Below are 22,934 nucleotides of genomic sequence, written 5' to 3'. Positions count from 1 at the left end.
GCGTTTCGATTGCAACACGAGGAATCGTCATCAGGTAGAAAGATACAGCAGTAGAACTGCTGAACAAGAAAGGGCTGTTGCAACAAGAGGTTATATACAGGTGTGAGGTGGGTGTCACCCAAGGGTAAGTAGGCGAGCTCAGAGATGGAAAGGAGTCCCTTTATGGATTCCTGCAGTCACGAAAACTTCAAACCTGATATTCAGATTACATTTTTCAGATTCTTCCAAAAATCTGGGGAAAAACCTCTGATACTTGTGTCCAGTCTACCTGTTGGGCTGGTGTCAGAGTTAGGGGTAGGAACAGACTGCATCCGGCCACAAGAATGTGGAATTTCTTTGTTGGGAACCTAGGTGTTGAAGCTGCCCCCACCGCCACATCTGTCTCGGCACGGCCCCATGTGTGCACGAGGCAGCGCCGTGTTTACGGAAAAAATTATCCCATCGCGTCAGCTCAGAGGCGCATATGGTACAGGTGGCCGAGTGGCTCAGGGGTCAGAGGCAACTGAGCTGCCAGCGTTCCGCAAGGCCTCGGTTCAAATCCGGGTTCTGATCACCGGTGGTTAAAACCAGCTTCGCAAAGTGTCAAGTGCCCGGTGTTCAAAAACTGCACACAGAGAAGGCAACGTTAAATTTGGCTTTTTCGTTTAAATTGTTACAAACTTTCAGATCTGACAGGTAAACATTTCAGCTTGACTGACAAGTGACAAACATATCTCTCTCTAGGAAGGGCAATTGGGAAATTGCAGCAGATACCCCCCCCCCCTCTTGTGTGGTTAAAATAGGTGACGTGAAAAGTGATCTCGGAAGAAGTGCTGTGAAATCTCCATCCATGGGCTCTTCTCTTCATACAGGGCGATGTCCTTGCTGTACGAGGGTCGCGAATGGACACGTTCATTTCGTGACACGACGCTGATAGCGCCATGAGAGGGGCGGCCGTGATAGATGGAGGAACGTGGCAGGTTTTGTTTGATTTGTCATCTCGAAGAAAAAGCGGGCGCTGGCTGTGTTCCTGAGAGGGGAGCCATGCGGAACCACGGCTGAGCACACACTCAGGATGAGGCCTGCGCAAACCCGCGGGGTTAAAGGTCACGGTGTGAATAGGTTCAAGGCTCGCGGTGGGGGGTTCGAGGGGTAAATCATCTTGAGGCCGAACGATTCTTACCGTACCGCGTAAACACAATCAAGCGAGAGGCATGACGCCCCCTTGTCACCATCATCGCCTCTCCTCCCTCATCACCATCGCTTTGTCTCTCATTACCCTCTTCCCGCCTTAGCTCTCACATTATCACTCGCACTCTCACCTCTTCTTCTTTAGTCACGTGAACCCCTCTCTCCCCTCCTCACCCCAACCTACCACCCCCCACTCTCCCCTCCTCATCCTCCTCTCTCCCCTCCTCTCTTACCTCCTCACCCTGCTCTTTCCCCTCCTCACCCTCCTCTCTCCCCTCCTCACCCTCCCCTCTCCCCTCACCCTTCTCTTTCCCCTCCTCACCCTGCTCTCTCGTTCCACCTCCACGCGTTGACCTTCATCCCACTGCAGGGAGCTGGGATCGTCCTCTCTGGCTATCGATTCGCTCTCATCGCAGATTCACACGCGCGCGGTTGCATCAGCGGTAGGTGGGCGAGAGGGCGTTAAATGAAGACAAACGTGATTTATTTATAAAGGTGATTTATTTATAGAAACTGAACACTATTCATGAGGCATCGGTCTGAGCCAGGGGTCGGCAAGCAAAATAACAATGAGAGACATTTTTTTTCTCGAATTCGGTAAAACAAACTTCTCAATATTTCAAGAGCCGCAATGCACTGCGCAGTGAAGACGAGACGGCGGTGGTCCTGAATCTAAAACGTCACGAGGCAGCCCACGTGTGTCCTCTGGCTCCCGTCCGGTCTCCTGCCATGTGAATGAGGAATTTCGAAACGCTGGCTCGAGGTCAGCGGTGAACATAAGTGCCCCCTCCCTATTGTTCATTAGAAAATCCCCCCCCAAGGCCAGCACCATTCCCGGCCGTCTTTGTATCCCCAGTGGCGATGTTCACACAACACAGCACTGGGTACTCATTTGGGACTGAGTCAGCCTCGGAGAGGCCCACGACAGGTTCAGATAATCATCATCGATCTTGGCCATGAATGGGAATCGAACTCGTGTCGCCAGGTCTGTAGCGCGGTGCGCTAACCGCTACACCACCGCTCCCCACACACGTGCGCATGTGTGGAATTATTTCCACGTAACAACACTTGCCCCAACAGTCTTGTAAGGATTTGCCACTTATGTGGCCACTTAAGTGGAAATCTTTACAAGTTTCCGCACACCCTGTGTGTGTGTGTATGAAAATGTGGCCGTAAAAATCACCGGAAAAAGCCGCGCAAATTGTCGCGGCAGCGATTTGCATGAATCTACTCGCGTGCGGTCATAGTCGGACATGATCTATCCGCTGCTGGATCATCGACGCCTGCCCCAAGCCGTCGCCACCCTCCGCGCGGGTCACACGGCCGGCCTGGGAACAACCCAGCCACCACCACCATCACTGTGGGTCACGGCCTGGCAACAACCAGCCTCCACCACCACCACTGTGGGTCACGTGGCCTGGCAACAACCAGCCACCACCACCACCACTGTGGGTCACGTGGCCTGGCAACAACCCAGCCACCACCACCACCACTGTGGATCACGCGGCCTGGCAACAACCCAGCCACCACCACCACCAGTGTGGGTCACGCGGTCTGGCAACAACCCAGCCTGCAGCACTACCGCTGTGGGTCGCGTGGGGTTTGTTTTGGTTACTCTTCACCTGCTCAACGGGGGAGGGGAGGGGGGGAGTACCGATCGATCGACGTCTGTTCTGGGCTCTATCTCGATATAGCCCGCAACTACGAACTTCAACCCAACCAAGCTCGCATTCTCTAGCGGAACAGGTTAATCAAGACGCACAGGCTCACAGGAATGAAGCCCACGGCGCAGGCATTGAGTGGGTGGGATGTGATTTATGCAAATACAAAGGAATGCGTAGGCAATAAAAGAGACCTAAATACACAGTGCATTGTACAAAGACTGCATGGGATGCCGTGCGTGTAATCGCGTCGCGGAACACCAAGCAGGATTTGAGCCTGGATAGTGGCGTTCAAGTTCAAGTTCATTTTTTAGGTATAGCCCTGTGAGCCATTCGGCTCTTGAATCGGGTGCAAACCGCAACAAACAAAAAAACAAAAACATGAACAAGAAAACATCTTAAAGTGACTATGTGCAAACAGAAAATCCAAGAAAAGACAGCAAAATATTGCAGAAAAAGCACCATACACCAAGACTGTGTGCAAAAATCCCAGTGGGATGCAAGTCAAACAACAACAACAACAACCACAAGACAACTTAGATTAAGGCCATCAGTCTAACTCTGTACTACAACAAACAAACATGGCCAAACCGAAGCGTTAGATATCGACAACCGCCTCGCACGGGGTGGTGCAGGTGGTGCAGGTGGTGCAGGTGGTGGTGGTCGCTGCTACACGTTGTGCTATGGTCTCCAGGTCTGGATGACCACACGGCTGGAGAGTTTAGAATTTTCCTTTTGTGCATCATCACCGATCCGCACCTGCTGCTGACATGGTGTGATGTGGTTTCGGGTGGACCGTGGGCTTCGTGAAGGCACTGAGCCGGTCTCGACGACGCCGTGGAGTTTGTATCGTGGCTCGAGTTACCCGTTGTTGTTGTTTACCCATTGTTGTTTACCCATTGTTGTTTACCCATTGTTGTTTACCCATTGTTGTTTACCCATTGTTGTTTACCCAGGACAGCCTCAGCACGGAGTCTCAGCTCTTTATTCAGGAGGGACCTGCCACGATTTTTGGACTAGGGGGCGATGCCGCTTTGCGTAATCCCAATAAAATAATTTGGAGTTAATTCTTTTTCAACTTTTAGGATGTTTGGCCATCACCGGTTACCACCACCACCACCACCACCTCCACCGCCGCCACCGCCACCACCACCACCACCTCTTCTCCAGGTCAACTTTTACGAATCGCTGCGTCCTGTTTGCTCGTTACCCGCTGCTGCTGCTGTATACCTGGCAACTCTACAGATGTAAGCGATAGGCTGCTCCTCTTTAAAGCAAAGATTGACAAGCCGTGTGGTCGCTTTTGAAAAATGTATACGCGGTAAAATGGGTTTAGAATCAACAGCCTAGCTCTTAGAAGGGGAGGGTTGGCAAGTCTGTCTCGACTAGCAGCACCACTGTTACCACCACAACCACTACCACCACTATGACCACTACTAGCACCACAACCACTACCACCACTATGACCACTACTAGCACCACAACCACTACCACCACTATGACCACTACTAGCACCACAACCACTACCACCACTATGACCACTACTAGCACCACAACCACTACCACCACTATGACCACTACTAGCACCACAACCACTGCCACCGCCATTACCATGATCACTGCCACCTTCTACCACTACTGCCACCACTACCACCACGACTACCACCATCACCATCATCACAAACATAACAACATCAGCTGAGAATTTTCATTACACGAACAAAAGTTCATTGACCCTGCGTCGCTTCTGGCCGGTTCCGGTCAGTCGGAGTCATTCACCGGGACTGGGGCACCTCCTCCGCCGGCCACGTGGTCCCCCTCCACCGTGGGGCTCCTCCACCGTGGGGCTCCTGTGCCTTGCACTTCAGGGCCCCCTCCTCCGCCGTGGGGCTCCTGTGCCTTGCACTTCAGGGCCCCCTCGAGGAGGTGGCGACAGAGGGGCCTTCGTGCTATTTGTGTTCTACCTTTCCGGTACTTTCCACTCCTATCGTGGTGTTGTGTTGTCGTGTTGTTTCTCGTTGGAACGTTCTGACCCTGTGCCCCTATTGAACGCGTGAGAAAAAGAGCTCCATAGCTCATCGGATTCCTCCAGTATAAATACATATTTTGATTCTGATATTAAGGTCATCTTCATCGTCGATTTCGTCAAACCGGGTGAGACCTCAAGAGGCCAAGGTTAGAGTCTAAGTTGCAAGAATCACTTGGGCCACGGAAATAACAAAATCAGTCGCTTAGCAGACAACAACAACAACAACAACACGAGCACGACAATAAAGTAAATATGAATCGGAGCTAAAGCGACAGCGTCGCAGAACTAATAAAAACCAGTGCACAGACGTTCGTGAATGTTAAACAAAGTACGTGTCACGGAACAAGAGTCGGCGCGGGCAAATAACTTTTAAAAATAATTAAATGTCAACATTTTTATTCGGTGATACAAACATAACAACTGCTCCACGCTGATTATTGAGGATATATGCCAAGTCTAATTACGATGCAAATCATGAGGTCATCACGAAGGTGGTCACTGTGAGGGCCCTTTGTATGACATCGCCTGGACCTCTCTGCGGCCCAGCCCAGGCCCGACTAGCACTGCACCTCCATTAGCACGGTTGGCTACGTACGGTGCGAAAAAGGTTCAACGTACAGTACATACACACAGGCCCGCAACGCATGCCATTCGCAGGCAGTGCCCCAAACCGGTGCTAACCAGGGTAAACAATGGCGCTTATCCTCCGAGATACAACACCGGGTGCGCTCAGCGCAGCTTCGTCAGCAGGGGCAAACCTGTGTTTCTGGTGAGTTAAAACATTGCCAAGGTAGAGGTGGCCAAGTGGCAGAGGAGAGCGCTGAGATCCTGGGTTTGAATCCACGCAGCCGCCAGGAATTAACGTCGGTTCGCGTCACGTGTCGCGAGTTGATGGTGGCAGCCCGGCCACTGGTGACTGTCAAAGACAAAGATGTCCCCGATAGCCTGTAACAGGCTGTAGGGGCAAGTGCTGTTAGCGAGAAGCACTTATAAAGGCCGGCATGGCACAAGAGGGGGTGGGTGGCCAGCACTACACCCAAGCTGCCTTTGTCTCCCGAGTGACTCATTTGAAGCTGAGTCGACCTAGGGGAAGCTCAGGAACGGTTCAGATAATGGTTACTGTTGTTGGCCGTGAGTGGGGAATCGAACTCGGGTCGTAACGCATTAACCACTGCACTACCGCTCCCCACCAGTAACTAAACACACAAACACACAAACAAACACAAACAAACACAACACATCGCATTTGGTTGAGTTACAACTCTTGAGAATTAAACACGTTACTTTGACTGTCATGTGATGGCAGGGTGGATGAAAAGCTACTGCCCCCCCCCTGTGGACTGGAGGTCGCTTGAATGGATCTCAGGGGTAACTCTGTGATATCCACATCCGCGGGCCGTTCTCTAACACGAACAAGGGGTTGCACTGCTCTGCGAGAGACCCAGCTGGTGACCTGACGCCGAGAGGTCACTCAGAATACAAACTGGGGAGAGAGACACCAACACAATAAAAGTTGTCTTCAAATCATCAGCCCTCCCTGCTTACATTCCTCGAAAACAGAGGGTGTGGGGCATAACCATTTTGAGGAGTGTGTGTTCCCTACCATGGCCGCTGAGCCCATGTGTACTGGCCAAACTTGTCTGTGTGGTTTGTGTTGCGTTTGTGCCGTGGCCGTCACTACGGTTCACGCGGGTTCGCTTGCCATGACATTTACACAGCGCAAACACATCACGGACTTTACGTCATCTCTTGCTCAGGTTCAACGGGGTCCCACACACAAGGGCAACATGGGTTTGTTGTTGGCCTTGACATAGAATCTACTGTCATCATGGTGATGATCATCGTCGAATATGATCAATCCACTGCAAGATGAACGCCTGCCCCTGACGTCACCATCTCTCATTTTCTGGGATGCAACGATCCACCAGCAGCTGCACACGAGCTCATTTCACGGCTCCGTCTCTCCAGGCGGTTTGCAGAGGCACAGTGCGTGTGAGTGACACTGTCGGAGCAGGGACACGTGGGCACACACTGCATGGAAACACCCTTGCAGAACAGGATGTTCCATCTCAAGATATTATCCAGATAAAGAAAACGACTTTGAATGATACGAAACAAAAAAATCCACCCGTGGGTTTTTGTTGTTGTTTCAAAAATGTGTATTTATTATTTATCTGAGCTTGTGCACCACTCTGTCAATGCAGCTCAAAACATGCTTGGTTTATGTTTAACACATTTTTTTGTTTAATTTTGACAGCCGTCCATCTAGTCAATGAACGAGGCGTCACTCGCAACGCATGTGCAGTTTATGAGCACGAGATCAACACGACAGCCTAAGTGACGTTTCATAACGGAGGTTTTGGGGTTGGATCACGAAAATATAAATGCGTCGTTAAACTCGCCACCACCCGACACAGCCACTTAGTAAGGTTTGTCACGTAAACAAAACATGCCAATTCGTGACTAGTACAGCACACCGGTGTTTTGGATATTAAACCCACAACATTTACCATTGGTAAATGCACCGCTTCACCAAACCGCACTGACCAGCGTGGTGAAGTATGGTGTTTATTGGTGAAGAGTGGTGTTTATCGGTGAAGTATGATGTTTATTGGTGAAGTATGGTGTTTCTTGATAAAAAAAAAAAGATGAAAGCCCGATATTTTGACGTGTGGAGTGTGTTTGTGCTGAGTTATGCGTGAGATGCTCATGTGTTTACACCATTGGAACCTCATTTGCCAGTAAAAAATATGATAATTGTTTTTTTACCCTTCCATCTGGCAACAAAACTGACACCTTTTTTTTTACAAGGAGTCATGTTTGCATAGACCACAATACCTGCAGTCATAATGCAATTTATCAGAGTTATGTGTTTTGTTTGCATTATGACTGCAGGTATTGTGGTCTATGCAAACATGACTCCTTTTAAAAAATGGTGTCAGTTTTGTTGCCAGATGGAAGGGTAAAAAACCAATTACCATGCTCATGTGAGTTGGTGCTCGTGGATTGTGGCCCTGCAGCCCAACGGCTTCTTCCGCCACTGAGCGGACAAAGCCACCGGCTGTCGCTTGGCCCTCTGAGCCAACGGGCGCGTGAGATTTCGCAACAACAGAAGCGAATGTTTGTTGCCGTTATGATAGAGACTTTTGTGAGCGTGCATACCAAATCGCGTTATGCGATGTGTCCATTTCACTCTGACGATACAACAACAACAACAGCCGCCATTGGCAGTGGCGTCACCGCTGCGCTCGTGCCAGGCTAGGTGCACTTTGAGGCCACGTGGAGTGTCGACGACACACACACACACTCACGCGTCGGTGGTCAAACGGTTTTAAAGATCGACTCGGTATGCAAGACGAAAAAAACCCGACACATTCGTCAATGACACCGTGTGGCCTTAAAAGAAAATAATACATGAAGACGATGCTACATACGAAACTATTTATTTTTTTATTTTATTTTACCGAGAAAGGCCCACTGGGCTATACAGCTCTTTTTTCAGAAGCGATCTGGCTATCACAGATGATAGCTCAACGAAGTGATTTATCGCGTGGAGTTTTATAGCAGTCAAACACTCTAAGCGCGTGACGTTGATTGTAAACGTGGAGGGAAAACCCGGAGGACCCGGAGAAAAATCCACGCAGCCACGGGGGGAGAGAGTCACCGCAAACTCCAAATATAGAGCAGGCGTCAGGGTCGAGATTAAACCCACGACCTCCTGTGTACCAGGCGAGGTAGTTAACATCTCGCCACCGTGGCGCTCTATATAATAGGTGACGTTTCAGGAAATGGCCCTTCGTCATGAGCACTTGAAAATTACATGTGCCTACCCCCGGTCTATCCAATTCTTTTTCAAAAGCCCATTATTCTGAGAAGACCACATACTTGTGTCCATGTACGACCTTCGTTGTTATTCCCGAGTGCTCAACAATGCACGTTGAGCAAAACACCGACACGTATCCATCCTCCCCGAAAAACTCGGTGCTATGGCTCGACCTCTCTGGCCTCTCTATGTGCTGTTAAGAAGGCCCATTGCCCGAAACGTCGCCTAATATAAAAAAAAACATTTTGAGGCCAGGTTATTTCGTGATATGCAGCACACGTGCCAATCCACGCACAGTAACAAGTTGATGATGATCATGCCGTTCACGTGTCGATCGCAGAGCCACCGATCCCTCACGCCGCACTCGGGGCAGAACGGAACACGCTGCACATTCCCCGGAAATAAAGGGCGCGTCCGTGGCCTTGACAAGACGGCCTCAGCCACCGCCACCATCATCGTCATCGTCGTCGTCATCGTCGTGGGCACCGGTGACCTCCCACGCCAGGGGCCGTGGAGTCGAGGGATACCACGTGGCCCAACCAGTGGGCCACGTGCTTCACATTCCAGGCCAAACATTGTTGTAGTTCTTTTTGTATAATATATATATAGATGCGGTTACATCGTGAACGGGCGTGGATTTTTACTGATTTTTACTGACGATTTCATTCGGCAGGGTTGATAAGCGAAGCGGGATGTAAAATATTCGTTTCTATATTTGCAGTCATCTTGTTTGTTTCAGGACTGTGTCTTCCAAGTTTTGGAACAATCTGTTGATCTATTTGTCCGGTTTTCAAGAGGGCAAGTTCTTAACGAGGATTGATAAACCGTGATTGGTGAAAAGATCCTCGTTCTGTTAGACTCGGGTTATCGAATCCAAAGTCAGGGTAAATGTGCGAATAGCGAGACAGCAATCGTCACCCCTGCTGTGGGAACCTGCAGTGGGTGCGTGATTTAATGAAAGGGTGGGCTGTTTGGTGGTTGGGGTGGGTGGGTAGATGGATGAAAGGGCAGATGGGCAAATCGATGAATGGATGGATGGCTGATTGGTTGAGTGGTTGGATGGGTGGGTGGATTGACAGGTGGTTGGTTTGCATGGATGGCTGATTGGCTGGACGCGTGACCGGGTGAATGGGTGATGAGGTCGGTGTGAGTGTGTGTGTGTGGGGGGGGATTAACGGATGCCTCGCTGCTCGTGGCGAGGGCTCGATGCGCCGCGCCTCCTCCATGACCGCTGCCGCTCGTCTGGTCCGGACCGCCTCGTGACGCCCCGCGCCGGCGCACGTGGGGGGAGTTGTTGATGAAGCGCCACAGGCTTGTCCAGCATCGATCTCCTCTGTTTACCCTATAAACAGCCCAACAAATAATTCGAGTACCTAAACAAACACGCAGTACGAGTTTTGCATTGTCAATAAAGAGGCCTTGGGTTTGAGTAAATGGCCAGATCGTTGAAGCTTTTGTTCATGTCACTGGGCGGTACGTAATTATCCATGGCCTGATTTCGCCGCGGTAATTTGTTGTTGTTGTTGTGAATATCTCGGCAGAGGCGTGGGAGAGAAAGAAAAAGAGGCCGTCATTCTCGGGAAGGTCACATGAAGGTTATATTTAGACCATTCTACTCCGTGACCTTTCTGGCGCCCCACCTGAAAAAAGGCTTTTACAGTATTTCGTAATTGTGCAGTGTTATTTATGTACTTATATATATATATATAACCAAGTAGTAAATGTATCTACCAGAATCGATTCTGTTCTAGAAAATGTTATTCAAAACAATCGAGATATGAGGGCTCCCTCCCTCCCCTCCTGCCCTCCTTTTTTTCGATCAAAAGAAACCAAAACAAATTATCTGTTAGTCGGCACTTTGCTTCGTTCATCGTGTCGGCTTTTTACTTTGAAATATCCGGCCTTTAAGGCCTTTAAGAAAATCCAAGAAATAAAACGTATCTACACGTTTCCCCGTGTAACATGAATCCCACTGATAAATCCCCTCCGTAAGTCACATCACACTGAAGTCACCCTCTGTAGCCCAACGCGTCAAAAACGGATGGAACACGTCCCCCTGTCAGACACATTCTGGTAGAAACCATGGCCTCGAAGAGGCGACAGTGGCTGGATAGGCCATTCCATTCAAGTTCACAATTTTTGCCCCTATAGACCGCCAATTTCGCATCGTTCGTGACGACATTCACTAACTCCCTCCCTCCCCCCCTCTCCTTTCACAGCCTCTTCCAATATTTCACTTTAGACTTTATTCAGATTCATCATTTGCATGACTCCCTGACGAAACCGTGGCCCTGATCACAAGTGTCGCTAACGCGGGCACAATCATCTCGGCGTCCCCGCGTCGTGACATCGTCGTCAGTGTTCTATGTGGAGACTCGCTCCTGCCATATGAACGTGGAGTGTCCACCACGGGCACAAGGCTGCCAAGGGAGAGCCGCATTGCTGAGTGCTTGTTTGTGAACAGGGAGACGTTTGACGATAGGGAGATGATTTAATATTCGTTGCAAATAAGGAGCTTTCAATCGAGGGATTTAGCGATTTAAAGAGTTTTTTGCTGATGAGGCCGTGGAAATGACAGATGCACAGATACGCACACAGATACACAGACACACAGATACACAGATCCCCCGTATAGCCCTAGTAGACCTTTGGGGCAAGTGCTCCTAGCGAGCACCTATCTAGGCTGGCACGGCGCACGAAAGGGTTGGTGGCCAACTCCACGCCCGGCCACCTTTGTCTCCCGAGTGGCGATGTTTACAAAACGCACAAGGTTCTCCTTTGAGCCTGAGCCGACGTAGGAGAGGCCCAAGACTGGGCCAGATAATCGTTACCGCTGTTGGCCACGACCGGGAATCGAACTTATTGTCACCGGTTTCGCGGCGCTACGCGCTCGCTCCCCACTGCCGCACCGACACACGTGGCACGCACCGACACACGCACTGACACACGCACTGCCACACTCACGCTCGCTCAACTCGCTCGCTCGCCGCTCTGCTCTGCTCGACTCGCTCACGCTCAACTCGCTCGCTGCCAGCTGCGTCGTCCAGATTATGAATGTCGCTGACGGTGAACGATGAAAATCTCACTGTGAGATTTATCAGAGTGGCTGTTATTTATTCTCTCTGAGCCAGCCGCTCTAAGGTCCGCTGACACCTCTGGTGAAACAAAATCGCCACTGGGATGGTCTCATCGTCCGTGATGTGGGTGGTGGTGGTGGTGACTGTCTTCAATGAAAATAATATTTATTGATCAAGACTTATTTTTTTCTCTTAAACTAAACCTCTCCAGAGGTTTGCTTCTACAACATTAAACAAATGCTGCTGAAAACATTCGCTGACTGAAGGCCATGTGGCTGATGTGATGTCCAAGGGAATATTGAGTATGTGGAGGGATAGAAATGGGAAGGAGGCTGAATTTTCTGCACAGTGATTCATGACATATTCTGCACATTGGCAATCATGATTAGGTCCCATATGGAGGTCCATGAAGGTGCGAGAGAAATAATTCATTACTGTGTAAACCATTGGTCCCCTGCAATGCGCTCACGTCTGGTATGCGCACGTGTGTGTGCACATATACAGAAGTGTGTGTGTGCCAACCGAGTGAATGTGTGTTATTGGCTGAGCGAGTGGGTGGGTGAGTGAGTAGATGAGTGAGTTGGTATGTGAGTGGATGAATACGTGGGTGAGTGGGTGAGTGGATGACTAAATGGGGAGTTGGATCGGTGAGTGTATCAGCAATTCACCAACTCTCAGACAGAGCAATTGAGCGGCGAAATCCATCATAACTAGAATTTCTCGCCATTTCTCTTTGTTTGGCCGTGCGAAAGAAGAAGTGAGTGTTACCCTCGGCTCGCACCCCCAACACACCCCCCCGCAAGACTTGCCGTGGGCGTCCCGTGCCACCCAGACCCAGGTGAGTCTGGCCTGGGATGGCGGAACGTGGGCGAGTGGTTTAATAGCTCACGAGACATTCCATTCCACGTCACCCGCTGACCCTCATCACCACCGCTCTTGTGACCGCAAAGGAGGCAACGGTGGTTGGCGGCGCATCGCGATGCGAACCGGGCGGGCCGAGTTCGATTCCTGGCCGAGGTTCACGCCGGTGGCAGCGGGCGATGTGACGTCGAGAGTAGCCGGCGTAGCGGCGGTGGCCACGCTGCTGCTGCTGCTGCTGCTACACGTGGCTGCCTGTAACCCAGCGCTGCTGGAGGCAGCAGCGAGGGTTGCTGGATCACCGCACGCACCGATGTTGCTGTGAAACTCCCTCGCTCGCCGTGGGCGTCGACAGAGATTGAGCCGTGCCCCTGGCTCGTCGGGAGAAGGCGGAACAACAAATTGTGAACTCCTCCACCCGTCCCATCTGCACGGGGATAGAGTGTTCCCCCCTCGCACGCGTGGGTTAGCTCGGGACGCTCCGGTTTCCTCCCGCACGTAAGCACTCAGCATAAATTGGCCGATAAACAACTTCATATATAGAGAACCGCAGAGCTTGGGTGGGGGTGTGTGCCGACTCACCACCTGGCTGTTATCCTTCCCCACTCGTCTGCGGTTCCTCCGCGCGCCTCTGTATGTATCTATGTTGAACTTCTTTCGCACCGTAAGTAGCCGACCGCGCTAATCGGAGGTGTTACGCGTTCTTTCCTAAACTTTGCACTCCCATCGTGTTTGCGTATTGTATCGTTGTTCTGACGTTCTGTCACGCCTCTACTGGACATCCGTGACAAAAATATCTTTCAAGCTCACCGGAATCCTCCTTGCAGTATAAACACGGATTCTGATGGTGTGATGATGGTGTGGTGATGGTGTGCTGTTCCTGGCGACACCACCGTCTTCCTTGCAACAGAGGCGCCACTCCTCCGAGTGCCACAACGGGTCCGTTTCGTCACCCGGCGAAATCAACAACAACAGCAGCAGCAACAACAACAGGCGCGTAATCTAAATTCCTGCTGGATATTTGAGGTCAAGTTGCGGCAATCGAGATGAGCAAACATCGCCAACGTCATCTCATCATCGACATCAAGGACAGCAACCACGACATCGCAAGTGCCGCGAGCTCAAGCAGGCAATATCCACATGATAAGCCACTTCGTTGAGCTATCATTTGTGGACAGTTCATTTCTGAAAAATAGCTACGTAGCTCAGTGGGCCTTACCTGGTAAAATTTTAATATTCACGAAGATAGGTTCCAAATTAATTAAAAATAAACAAAAAACCACGACGTTTCAATCACAACACAAGCGATCGTCTTCCACCTGTTCAATAAAAAAATATTAATAGTTAAGAGTAGTTGGAAGCTGACAGCGGTGGCGTTTGTGAAATGCATCGTTCGGGGTTGGAACGTTGGGACGTTTTTGTGACGTCGTTGTGACGTCGTTGTGACGATGTCGTGACGTTGTGACGTCACGTCGTGACGTTGTGACGTCGTTGTCAGCAAGTCGTACGACTCGTCCAGCGGTCCGTGCGGGACCTAAACAGAGTGGCCATTGGGAAAGCGTTTGGCGAGAAGTTGCGTCACTTGTTTGCCATGGAGGGGGGGGGGGTTGTGAAATGCCACAGGGGCAGAGCGGTGGGTGCGGGGTGCAGAGTAAACGTTTCATTGCAACATTGGCTATCGGAGGAGCGGTGGCGCAGTGGTTAGCTCGCTACGCTCTATGAAGCCGGCGAGCCGAGTTCGGTCATCCCCAGACACGTTCAGCGTCCGTGGCGAGGGATATCTGAACCGGTCCTGTCACGTGCCCACTCTCACTGACCGGTGTGGTGAAGTATGGTCACAAACAGGCGGCGTGGCGGAGCCTTCATCCATTGGTGGATTGAGAATGGCTGGGGGTATATGTGCTATTTACTTATTTATTCTAACATTTGCATATAATTTGCGGACATTGGAACGCATATATTCTAGGGCGATTCCGAAACACGTGTCGCGAGCCTTCAGAATCAACACGGATCGATGGCCTTCACATGCGCAAATCGTTAACAGCACTTTCCCCCAACAGCCTGCGAAGGCTACACGGGGGATCTCTGTCTTTGCCGTCACTGGTGACCGGTTTGCTGAACCCGAGGCAACGTTGGTCTAACCACCAGGTGTGTGGGCACCTGTGGATTTGAACTCGACCTCTCACTGCCCCCACAAAGCCATCACGAACTCCTCGAGCCACCGATCAACTTCTGAGTCATCCGACCACCACCCCGCTCAGCGGCTCTGCTGTAATTGACGGCATTTGCCCACGTCCACAGACCTTTGAAGCGCAACCCCCCCCCACCCCCCGCTAATCCCACTCTCGACATAAAATCAGCTGACCGCACGAACCTATTGCAATTGGGCGCAAATGACCCGTTTGGACGTTACAGTCGGCACGTACGCACGCCCCCACGCACGCGGGTTCGAGTTGGTGGCGGTGGGGACTTCCCAGCAAGGCGGCGAGGCCGGGTCCGTGCCGTGCCGCACGCTGCTGCTGCTGCCCCCTTCGGCGTCACTCCCCGCGGTCGGCGCCGTGACCGCACGAGAGTGGAACTACAGCGACGTGTAAGGGGCTTCCGTTGTTGAGACGCGAGTGGAACGAGTTTCATTTTCCAGGCGCTCGCTCGCTCACCCACCCACCCACCCGGCTTGCCGCCCGCCCGCCCGCGTGGTTGTCTGCGTGTGAAGGGCGATGGGCGATGCTGCGCCCCAAGGCGGACGGAGATTCGTCATCTTAACCCCCACGGGGTCGGCGACTAAAATAAAATAACAAGAAGAGACATTTGTTTACAATTCGGTACAGCAACAACGACAAAAATCTCTCAATATTTCACGAGTCGCGATGCGCGTGAACACGAGACGGTGGCGCTTAATAAAGAAAGTTACGATTAATAATTCGTTTATTTTGGGTTAGGTCGTGCAGGTATAATGCCAGTTTATTATGTTTTACTATAAACGCTCCACCTCCCGGCAAAGCCAATCAAATGAAGTTGTCACGCGAGATCTGAGCTCTTGTTAACGACCTGATAATGCTGGATGCAAACTCCAGCGAAAGGTAACATTGTCCACATCCTGCTTGCCTTCCAAACATTCCGGCTTTGCTAATCATGCACATATGTGCCCCACGTGACAACTTGATTCGATTGGCTGTGTCGGGTGGTGGAGGGTTCATCGTCAAACGCAACGCCGTGTCGTCACCGCGCCATTATCGGTGTGGTGGTGATGGTGGTGTCGTTGCTGGGACGTTTGGGCCGGGTTGTGGGTGCTACCAGCTTTCATTGGCAGTGACTCATTTTACTGGCAGCAGCTTCCTGCTCGACCGCGGACGTGACATTGACATATTTACAGATCCTTAAACACAACATCACTTACAGAAAACGAACATCATGCTATTTCCTTTAAACTAATTTCTTTGGAACTAATTCTAGATTTGAAGCTTTCGTGACTGCAATGATTCATATTCTTAGGTTTTTTTCGGTAAAGTCACGTAGGTAAAACATTAAAATTAATAAAAGTAAAATAAAATAAAAATCACGACGTTTCGGAGGCAACACAAGCTTCCGTCTTCAGGTGGAACCGTCACAGCCACGACAGCTGTATCAAGTTAATGAGAGATTGCAAGAGCTACCACTCCGTATATATTAGCACGGTTGACTACGTATGGTGCGAAAGAAATTCAGCATACATACATACACAATCCAGTTTCATTCTCTTCACCTATTACGGATATGAGAAACAACATCATTGAACAAACGGAGTGCTTCAAATACTTGGGTTTACTGAAGAATTCAAAACTGACATTGCAACAAACATTGGTTTCACATTCGATTGTGTCTGCAAAAAAAGATCCCGAAGCTTAACATTAGTGGTGGATACAACCACATTTACAAATGTGATTTGTGACTTTCATCCTCATCCACCTATCTATAGTTCAATTTCAACGGGACATTCTATTGAGGCACTCCTTTGTGTTGTGTTGGTGTTGTCTGGGACTGTTTTTGGTGTTGTCTTTGCTGCCTTGCCCAAGCCTGTGCATTTATTGTGTGCTTATTATTGTAATTATGCTTATGTACTTAGGCAATTTCAACTTATCTACGTTACGTATTTGTTGCGTGTGTGATGTGTTTACCGTTCCTATACTTTGCACTCCTATCGCTTTTTGTATTGTTTGTTGTTGTAACATTCTGACTCGTCCCAACTGGACATCTCTACAACAACAACAAAAGAGCTTCATAGCTCATCGGATCCCCCCCCCCCCAGGATAAATACCGATTCTGATTATCACTTGAGACATCCACGCTGCGCCGAGTCAAGTAAGGTCACTGACGTTGGGTCAGATATTCCTTCGGAGAAAGAGGCATTGCTCAAGAGATCTTACTGCAAGACGTGGTGCAAGATGTGTGTGTGTGTGTATATATAAATAAATAAACTTTACGCCCAACTTACCACGTTCCTGTTCCGGAGGAAATGGTTCCATGAAACAAGTAATGCGAACCGCGTGTAACGAAAACCGCGTGCGTGCTGGGCTGCCCAGACTTGTGCCACCGTGCACCGATGTAGATCGTGGAGGCGTAGAATGGTGTCTGTGTGTAGTAATAGGTTTTTACCCTTTCAACTGGTACAAAAACTGACACCTTTATACAAGGCATCATGTTTGCAATAACCACAACACAAGCAGTCAAAATGCAAACAAAAAGAAACAACTCTGATGATGATAATCACTGTCCTTGAAGTTGATTGGTCCACACCCGAGACAGCTTTTCTTAGAGCCTAGTTTCCATCGGTGTTGGACCAGATGATGTTGGACCAGATGACGCCAAAAGGCGTATATGCAAACATGATGCCTTGTATAAAGGTGTCAGTTTTTGTACCAGTTGAAAGGGTAAAAACCTATTACTATATTTTGCCACTGGTAAAGGAGGTCTCATAGTGTGTCTGTGTGTGTTTGTGTGCGTTGTGTGTGCGTTGTGTTCTGTTGTTTTACGTCTCAAAGCAGTGGCTCCGTGAAGGTTTTGCCTGCTGCCGCGTGCATCGTCTGCTTCTGGGCGTGTTAACCCCCCGTGGGACCCTCCCTGCGTTTGACTCCTGGCCACGGATCCCATTGGCGGCACGTGCAGGCAAACTGAACTTGTCCCGAACTTCTTGTGGGTCTACTCGGCCTTAATCTGGTCCCAGGTGCGGCGTTGTTGTGAATGGCAACACAAGAGGAGGGAACGGCAGCTGACACCCAGTACTTAATTTGACAAAACTATGGCTCTGTGCCTGATAATGTTAAGCAACATCACTGTCTAATTTGCTGTGTGTGTAGAGGCCACACGTGCAGGATCCGTATCTTTAGTGTAGATTTAAAGTGTGTCTGTGTGTGTTTTTTAAGACGAAAAAACCGGACAAAGTTCCCCCGTATAGCCTTTAACGGACTGCCGGGGCAAGTGCTGCTAGCGAGCTCCCATGAACGCCAGCACGGCACACGAGGGGGCGGTGTGGCCGCGACCACTCCCGGCTGCCTTTGCCTCCCCCAGCGCTGATGTTTCACACACACACCGCATGAGGTGCTCATTTACGGCCAAGCCGACCTAGGGGAGGCTCAGAACCGGTTCAGATATTCGTCGTCACTTTTGTTGACCGTGAGCGTGCATCGGACTCGGGTTTTGACTCGGCTTGTAGCAGCACTGCAGCGCTAACCACTGCGCCACCACTCCCCCCCCTCCCACACACACAAAGCCCCGAAGCTGTGAAGCTGCGAGCTACTGCGCTCCCACTGAGCCATGGCGCCACGGGGCTCCATTGTGGGGGCCACAGCCTCCCAAGTCATCAGGCGCACCGCCCCCCCCTTCAACGAGGAACAGCTGCAGGCAAGCCACTGCAGGGCGACTGTGGGGCCTTGCAGCCCAACGCTGCAGGGTGCGTGTTGGACTTCCTTCGCACCGTACGTAGCCAACCGCGCTAATTGGAGGTGCGGGTGATGGACAACAAGCTCGACACGAGAGTAACACCACCGTGGTCTGCGCTCCTTCAACGGAGGAGGAGGAGGAAGAGCGACACGACACGAACTCTCCCTCTCTCTGTCTCTCTGCTGAAGCCCTCTCGTCGTGACCAGCAGCAGCAGCAGACCTCGACATCGGCGTCTGCCTCCTGAACAGCATCGTTGATGCTGTTGCTGCTGTCACCACGCGCTCGAATGGAATCAGAAGAATGAGAATATTTACTAAAGGCTGGAGAAGGAATCAGATTAACTATGAAGCTGTTTTTCACAGATGTCCAGCGAGTTACATCAACAAACAATAGCAACAAATATATATGAGTGAAAGGTAGAAAAAAGGTAAGCACGTCACGAAATATTTAAAAGTAAATGAGTACAAATTGCAAAAGCACATACATTCCTGACGATTTGTAAACACCAAATGCAAACTTGGAGCAAGGCATAAAAACAACAACAACAACAACCCCAGACCACACCAGGACAGCAAGACACAGTCCCTCAGTGACACTGCACGTTCTAACACGTGGCGGTCACAGCGACCGGAGCCGCGCGTGGTATCAGCGACTGTGAGGCCGCAACAACGGCGCCTTCTAACAACGCGTTGCGGCCTCACCCCACTCACAATCTCTCTCCACACACAACTCGCTCGACGTCTCCGTCCAACAGCTGCTGTCTGGCGACCCCCACACTCGCGCCCCCTACCCTCGCCATGCGCAGCTGTCTCGCTCCCCCTCCCCAACCCCGAACCCTTCCCATTCATTGCCCCCCCCACCCGTAACCCCGTCAGTGGGTGCCAACGGTGGCGAGATGTCAACTACCTCGCCTGGTATGCAGGAGGTCGTGCGTTGTAGCGAGCCATGGATGTTGAGGTCGCAACGAGGCTGGCGTTGTGCGCAAGAGTGAAAGAGACTCCCGCCCCCCCCGCCCCCCGCACTGAGCGGCCGAGACACGCATCCACAAGCAACAGTGCCATTGTATCACGCTTTTAAACGGCTCTGAACAACAACAACAAACAAACAACAAAAGACCGCATCGCAGCGGTCATTCGCCTGGTGAAATGAAACAGCTGGAAAGGCAGTGGTGTCGGGAGGGGGTGTACCCCGGTACCGGACTAAGCTAGTGTGGGGCCTGTAGCATGTGTTATAAAGGGACCCTAAATAAAACAACTTAAATGTTAAAACGCGCAAATTGTTTACTCGCACAATAAAGTAATTGTATTTTTTCATTTGCTATACAGCCAGATAATATAACAAATCGATATCCTTAAACACCCAGTCGTTCGTAAAAGTTGAATGCGGTATAGTACTATAGTAATAGAGCAAGTGCAGAATCAGTGAACCGGAATTGATAGCTTGAAATAATTTAGCGAGAAGCCCTTGAAAGTGCGGGGCCCGTAGCTACGACAAATGTAGCTACTTTTGCTCCCAGGATAATCCGGCACTGGGTGTAAGGGGCCGACGGGCTCTAAGCCGAGCGAGTCCGTGCGTGTGTGTGTGTCGGTATGAAAGTGGAATCGTGGGTTGTTGACCAGGGCCGCCAAGTGAGATCGCGCGCTGAGAAAGCGACTGGTGCCAAGTGGTGGAGATGCACAACCGCCATCCTACAGCGTAGGTCACGATTCTGGTCTTAATTCAGAATCAGAACATGTTGTTGTGTTTATACTGGAGGAATCCGATTTGGCGAGATACCAGGATTATAGTACTCGTTTTTCAAAGGTGGGCGATTGAGTGGGTGAGTGAACGATTTGATAGAGTGGGTGAGCGAGATGGTGGTGAGTGAGTGGCTAAATTAAGTGAGCGAGGTGGTGACGGTGAGTTCTAAGTGTCTCAAGATTATCTAACCGGGAGTGGGATAACTCAAGAGACCCGGGATGAGTCTCACATATTTTGCGAGAGTGACCTGGCCAAGCGAAACGACAAAGAGACAAACACGATCGAGGACTGAAGCGAATACAAACTCGTCTGTGGATCCCAATTTGGTAATACGTCAGTTGATTTTTCAGCACTTAGGCAATGCCAGTGACATTCTACGTGTGTGTGTGTTTCTTTTAGCTATGGGAGGAAACCCCTCCGGAACAGGGGAAGAACACAGAGACTCCACTCACACGCTGCAGAACAGGGGTAGAACGCACACACACACATACACACACACTCCACACAGGAATATTGCGGCCGAGTTGGGGAGTCGAACCCAGGTTCGTGCGCTCCTTGCTGTGAATTTCAGAGCGAGCGTCGTGACCACCACGCTCCACCACACTGCAGCCGGCCCGCCCAGAAAGCCGCGAGCGTGCACATCAGCACGCGCGAGCGCACGGTGGGAATGACGAGGGTGCGATGAACTCCAAACGGATGCGGTGCCAGCCAAGGTGATGACTGAGTGCGGAGTGATAACGGTGCGCGTGGCGTGAGGGTGCGCGTCTGCTCAATGGTCACGGCCCGCCCGCTGTCTGTCAGCGATGATGACATCCAGACAGAGGGGACGTGACTACGTGCCGGCTGTAAATCGAACAGGAGAATTTTCGTGATTCATTCGGACGGCTTCTGGGTCTTTCTCACGCGCCGCCCACACGTCCGTTGGAAGTGACCGTCCGCCTGTACCTCCAGAAAGCCGGCCAAACTGAGTTTTTTTTCCTAATGTGGTTTGATATGAAGTACAATCAATATATAATGTGGTATACCAAGTGCGGTCTAGAACTCTTCTTGTCCACTCTACCCCTCTGGCCTCTCAAGTTGCTGTAAATAAGGACCATTGCCCGAAACGTCGTCTAATCTGTTTCTTTGTATGACTCGCCACTGATATTAGCCGTGGTTCGGGTCGCAAGGTTCATAACGCGAAGTTCCAACAACGACCGTGCCACCACTCCACCCCAATCACACATTAATTAGACTTCCATCGCAATGTATCCGACTCGATACCAGGACTAACAGAATGCTGCAGAATTTTTACTTTTCATTTTTGAACGAATTACTTCAGGACGGGCCGAATGAAGGGAATTAAATAAAAGTTGTAATTTAAATAACCAGAGCGATCGATGTCTTCTCGCACGTGTAAGGTTTGTGTAACCGCCCGTGCCGTCGACCCGGAGTTTTTACGATGAGACACGCGCGTGGGCTCCATTGGCGTCACGCGCGTATTGCATACGGATCGCGCAATACCTTGAAAGCAGAGGTCGCCGCATGGACCAAGAATTTCACTGCTAGCCCGGGGTCTGGCACCTTGGCCCCCACATCTGCCTCAGCAGGGCCCTCCCTCCCCTCCCTCCCTCCCTCCCCTCCATCCCTCCCCTCCATCCTTCCCTCCCTCCATCCCTCCCTCCCCTCCATCCCTCCCTTCCTCCCCTCCATCCCTCCCTGCCTGTGTTCCATGCACGATGCAGCGGCGGTGTTTACCGAACGCTTCCCCCTTCCCCGTGTCAACTCGAGACGTCGCTGCTGCTGCTGCTTCGTGATTGGGGTTCACATCCGGCTGCGGTCACCCGTGATGAAACCGAATTTATTGAGGGTGGTTCTCAGTCACCGATGATTGCACGAAAAAAACTGTTTATTTTTTTATGTTTGTTTGTGTGCTTAAATTGGAGAATCTTCCAGCTTGGAGAATAAATAAAAATGTGAGTTTGACTTGCCACGCGATGGGCATTTCTGCCGAGCAGGCTGCGTGTGAAAGTGCAGCGGCCCCAGTGTGGCTGAGCAGCGTTTCAGAAGCAGTTCTGTGGTACCCGCTTCCACGGGCGGTCTCTCGCGACTCGGGGTAATTGCACCAACTTAGAGAACGTTTGGAACACAATTGCGGCAAAAAGGACACGCGTTCGAGTCCAGACACAATGGAGGAATGCCATTGTTGAACACGCACGCCTGTTTCACTCGTTTGTAAAACAACAATCAATCATTATTTCAGGGGCGGAGCGAGCGATTGATAAGGGCCATTGTTGTTGCTGTTGCCCGAGCTCAGTAAATGTTATTGTTTTGAGTCAAGCAATTCGCTTACAATTCGCAGTGCCACGCAATGCACGCGGGGTTAGAGAGCAGCCCGTGCCGTTACCGACAGCACACTGGAAGGCGTCACAATTGTGCTCATGGCAGGAGATTAACTCTGTCGCGTGCTCGCAGCCATCCACGTTCTCCGTGTGTCATAACGGCCGACTGCAGGAATCCGACGATTATATTGAAAAGCAGCAGCAATAGCAAAAAGGTGAGAGAAATCCCATAGAATTATAACAATTATGACACCTTGGTATACATATGCATAGAAGGGACCCCCCTTCCGCCACCCTCCTCTCCCCACCCCCGTTTTAATAAAACAATGTTGACTGCA

General features: G+C 50.8%; 3 long non-coding RNA genes across 4 annotated transcripts in view; 2 read left to right on the top strand and 1 right to left on the bottom strand.

Moving 5' to 3' along the window:
• The window catches only part of LOC144728457 (uncharacterized), an 18,543-nt gene extending 8,410 nt beyond the window's left edge, over positions 1-10,133 (top strand). Inside the window, exon 2 of the long non-coding RNA XR_013587523.1 lies at positions 9,024-10,133. This is a non-coding gene — a long non-coding RNA (uncharacterized LOC144728457). The remainder of the gene's footprint in view (positions 1-9,023) is intronic.
• LOC144728455 (uncharacterized) lies at positions 8,287-15,271 on the bottom strand. The gene is made up of 2 exons (XR_013587520.1): positions 10,646-15,271; positions 8,287-10,594 (listed from the first exon to the last, which is right to left on the bottom strand). It is a non-coding gene; the product is annotated as an uncharacterized LOC144728455 (long non-coding RNA).
• Positions 14,283-22,934, top strand: LOC144728456 (uncharacterized). Of its 2 annotated transcripts, XR_013587522.1 has the most exons (3): positions 14,294-15,208; positions 18,365-20,743; positions 20,847-22,934. It is a non-coding gene; the product is annotated as an uncharacterized LOC144728456 (long non-coding RNA). The 2 variants fall into 2 exon arrangements; XR_013587521.1 differs by having other exon boundaries at positions 14,283-15,208; positions 18,365-22,934.

Source organism: Lampetra planeri, chromosome 28 (genome assembly GCF_965212315.1).
Source record: "Lampetra planeri chromosome 28, kcLamPlan1.2.h2, whole genome shotgun sequence".
NCBI lineage: Eukaryota > Metazoa > Chordata > Hyperoartia > Petromyzontiformes > Petromyzontidae > Lampetra > Lampetra planeri.
This window is presented reverse-complemented; position numbering and strand designations above follow the sequence as displayed.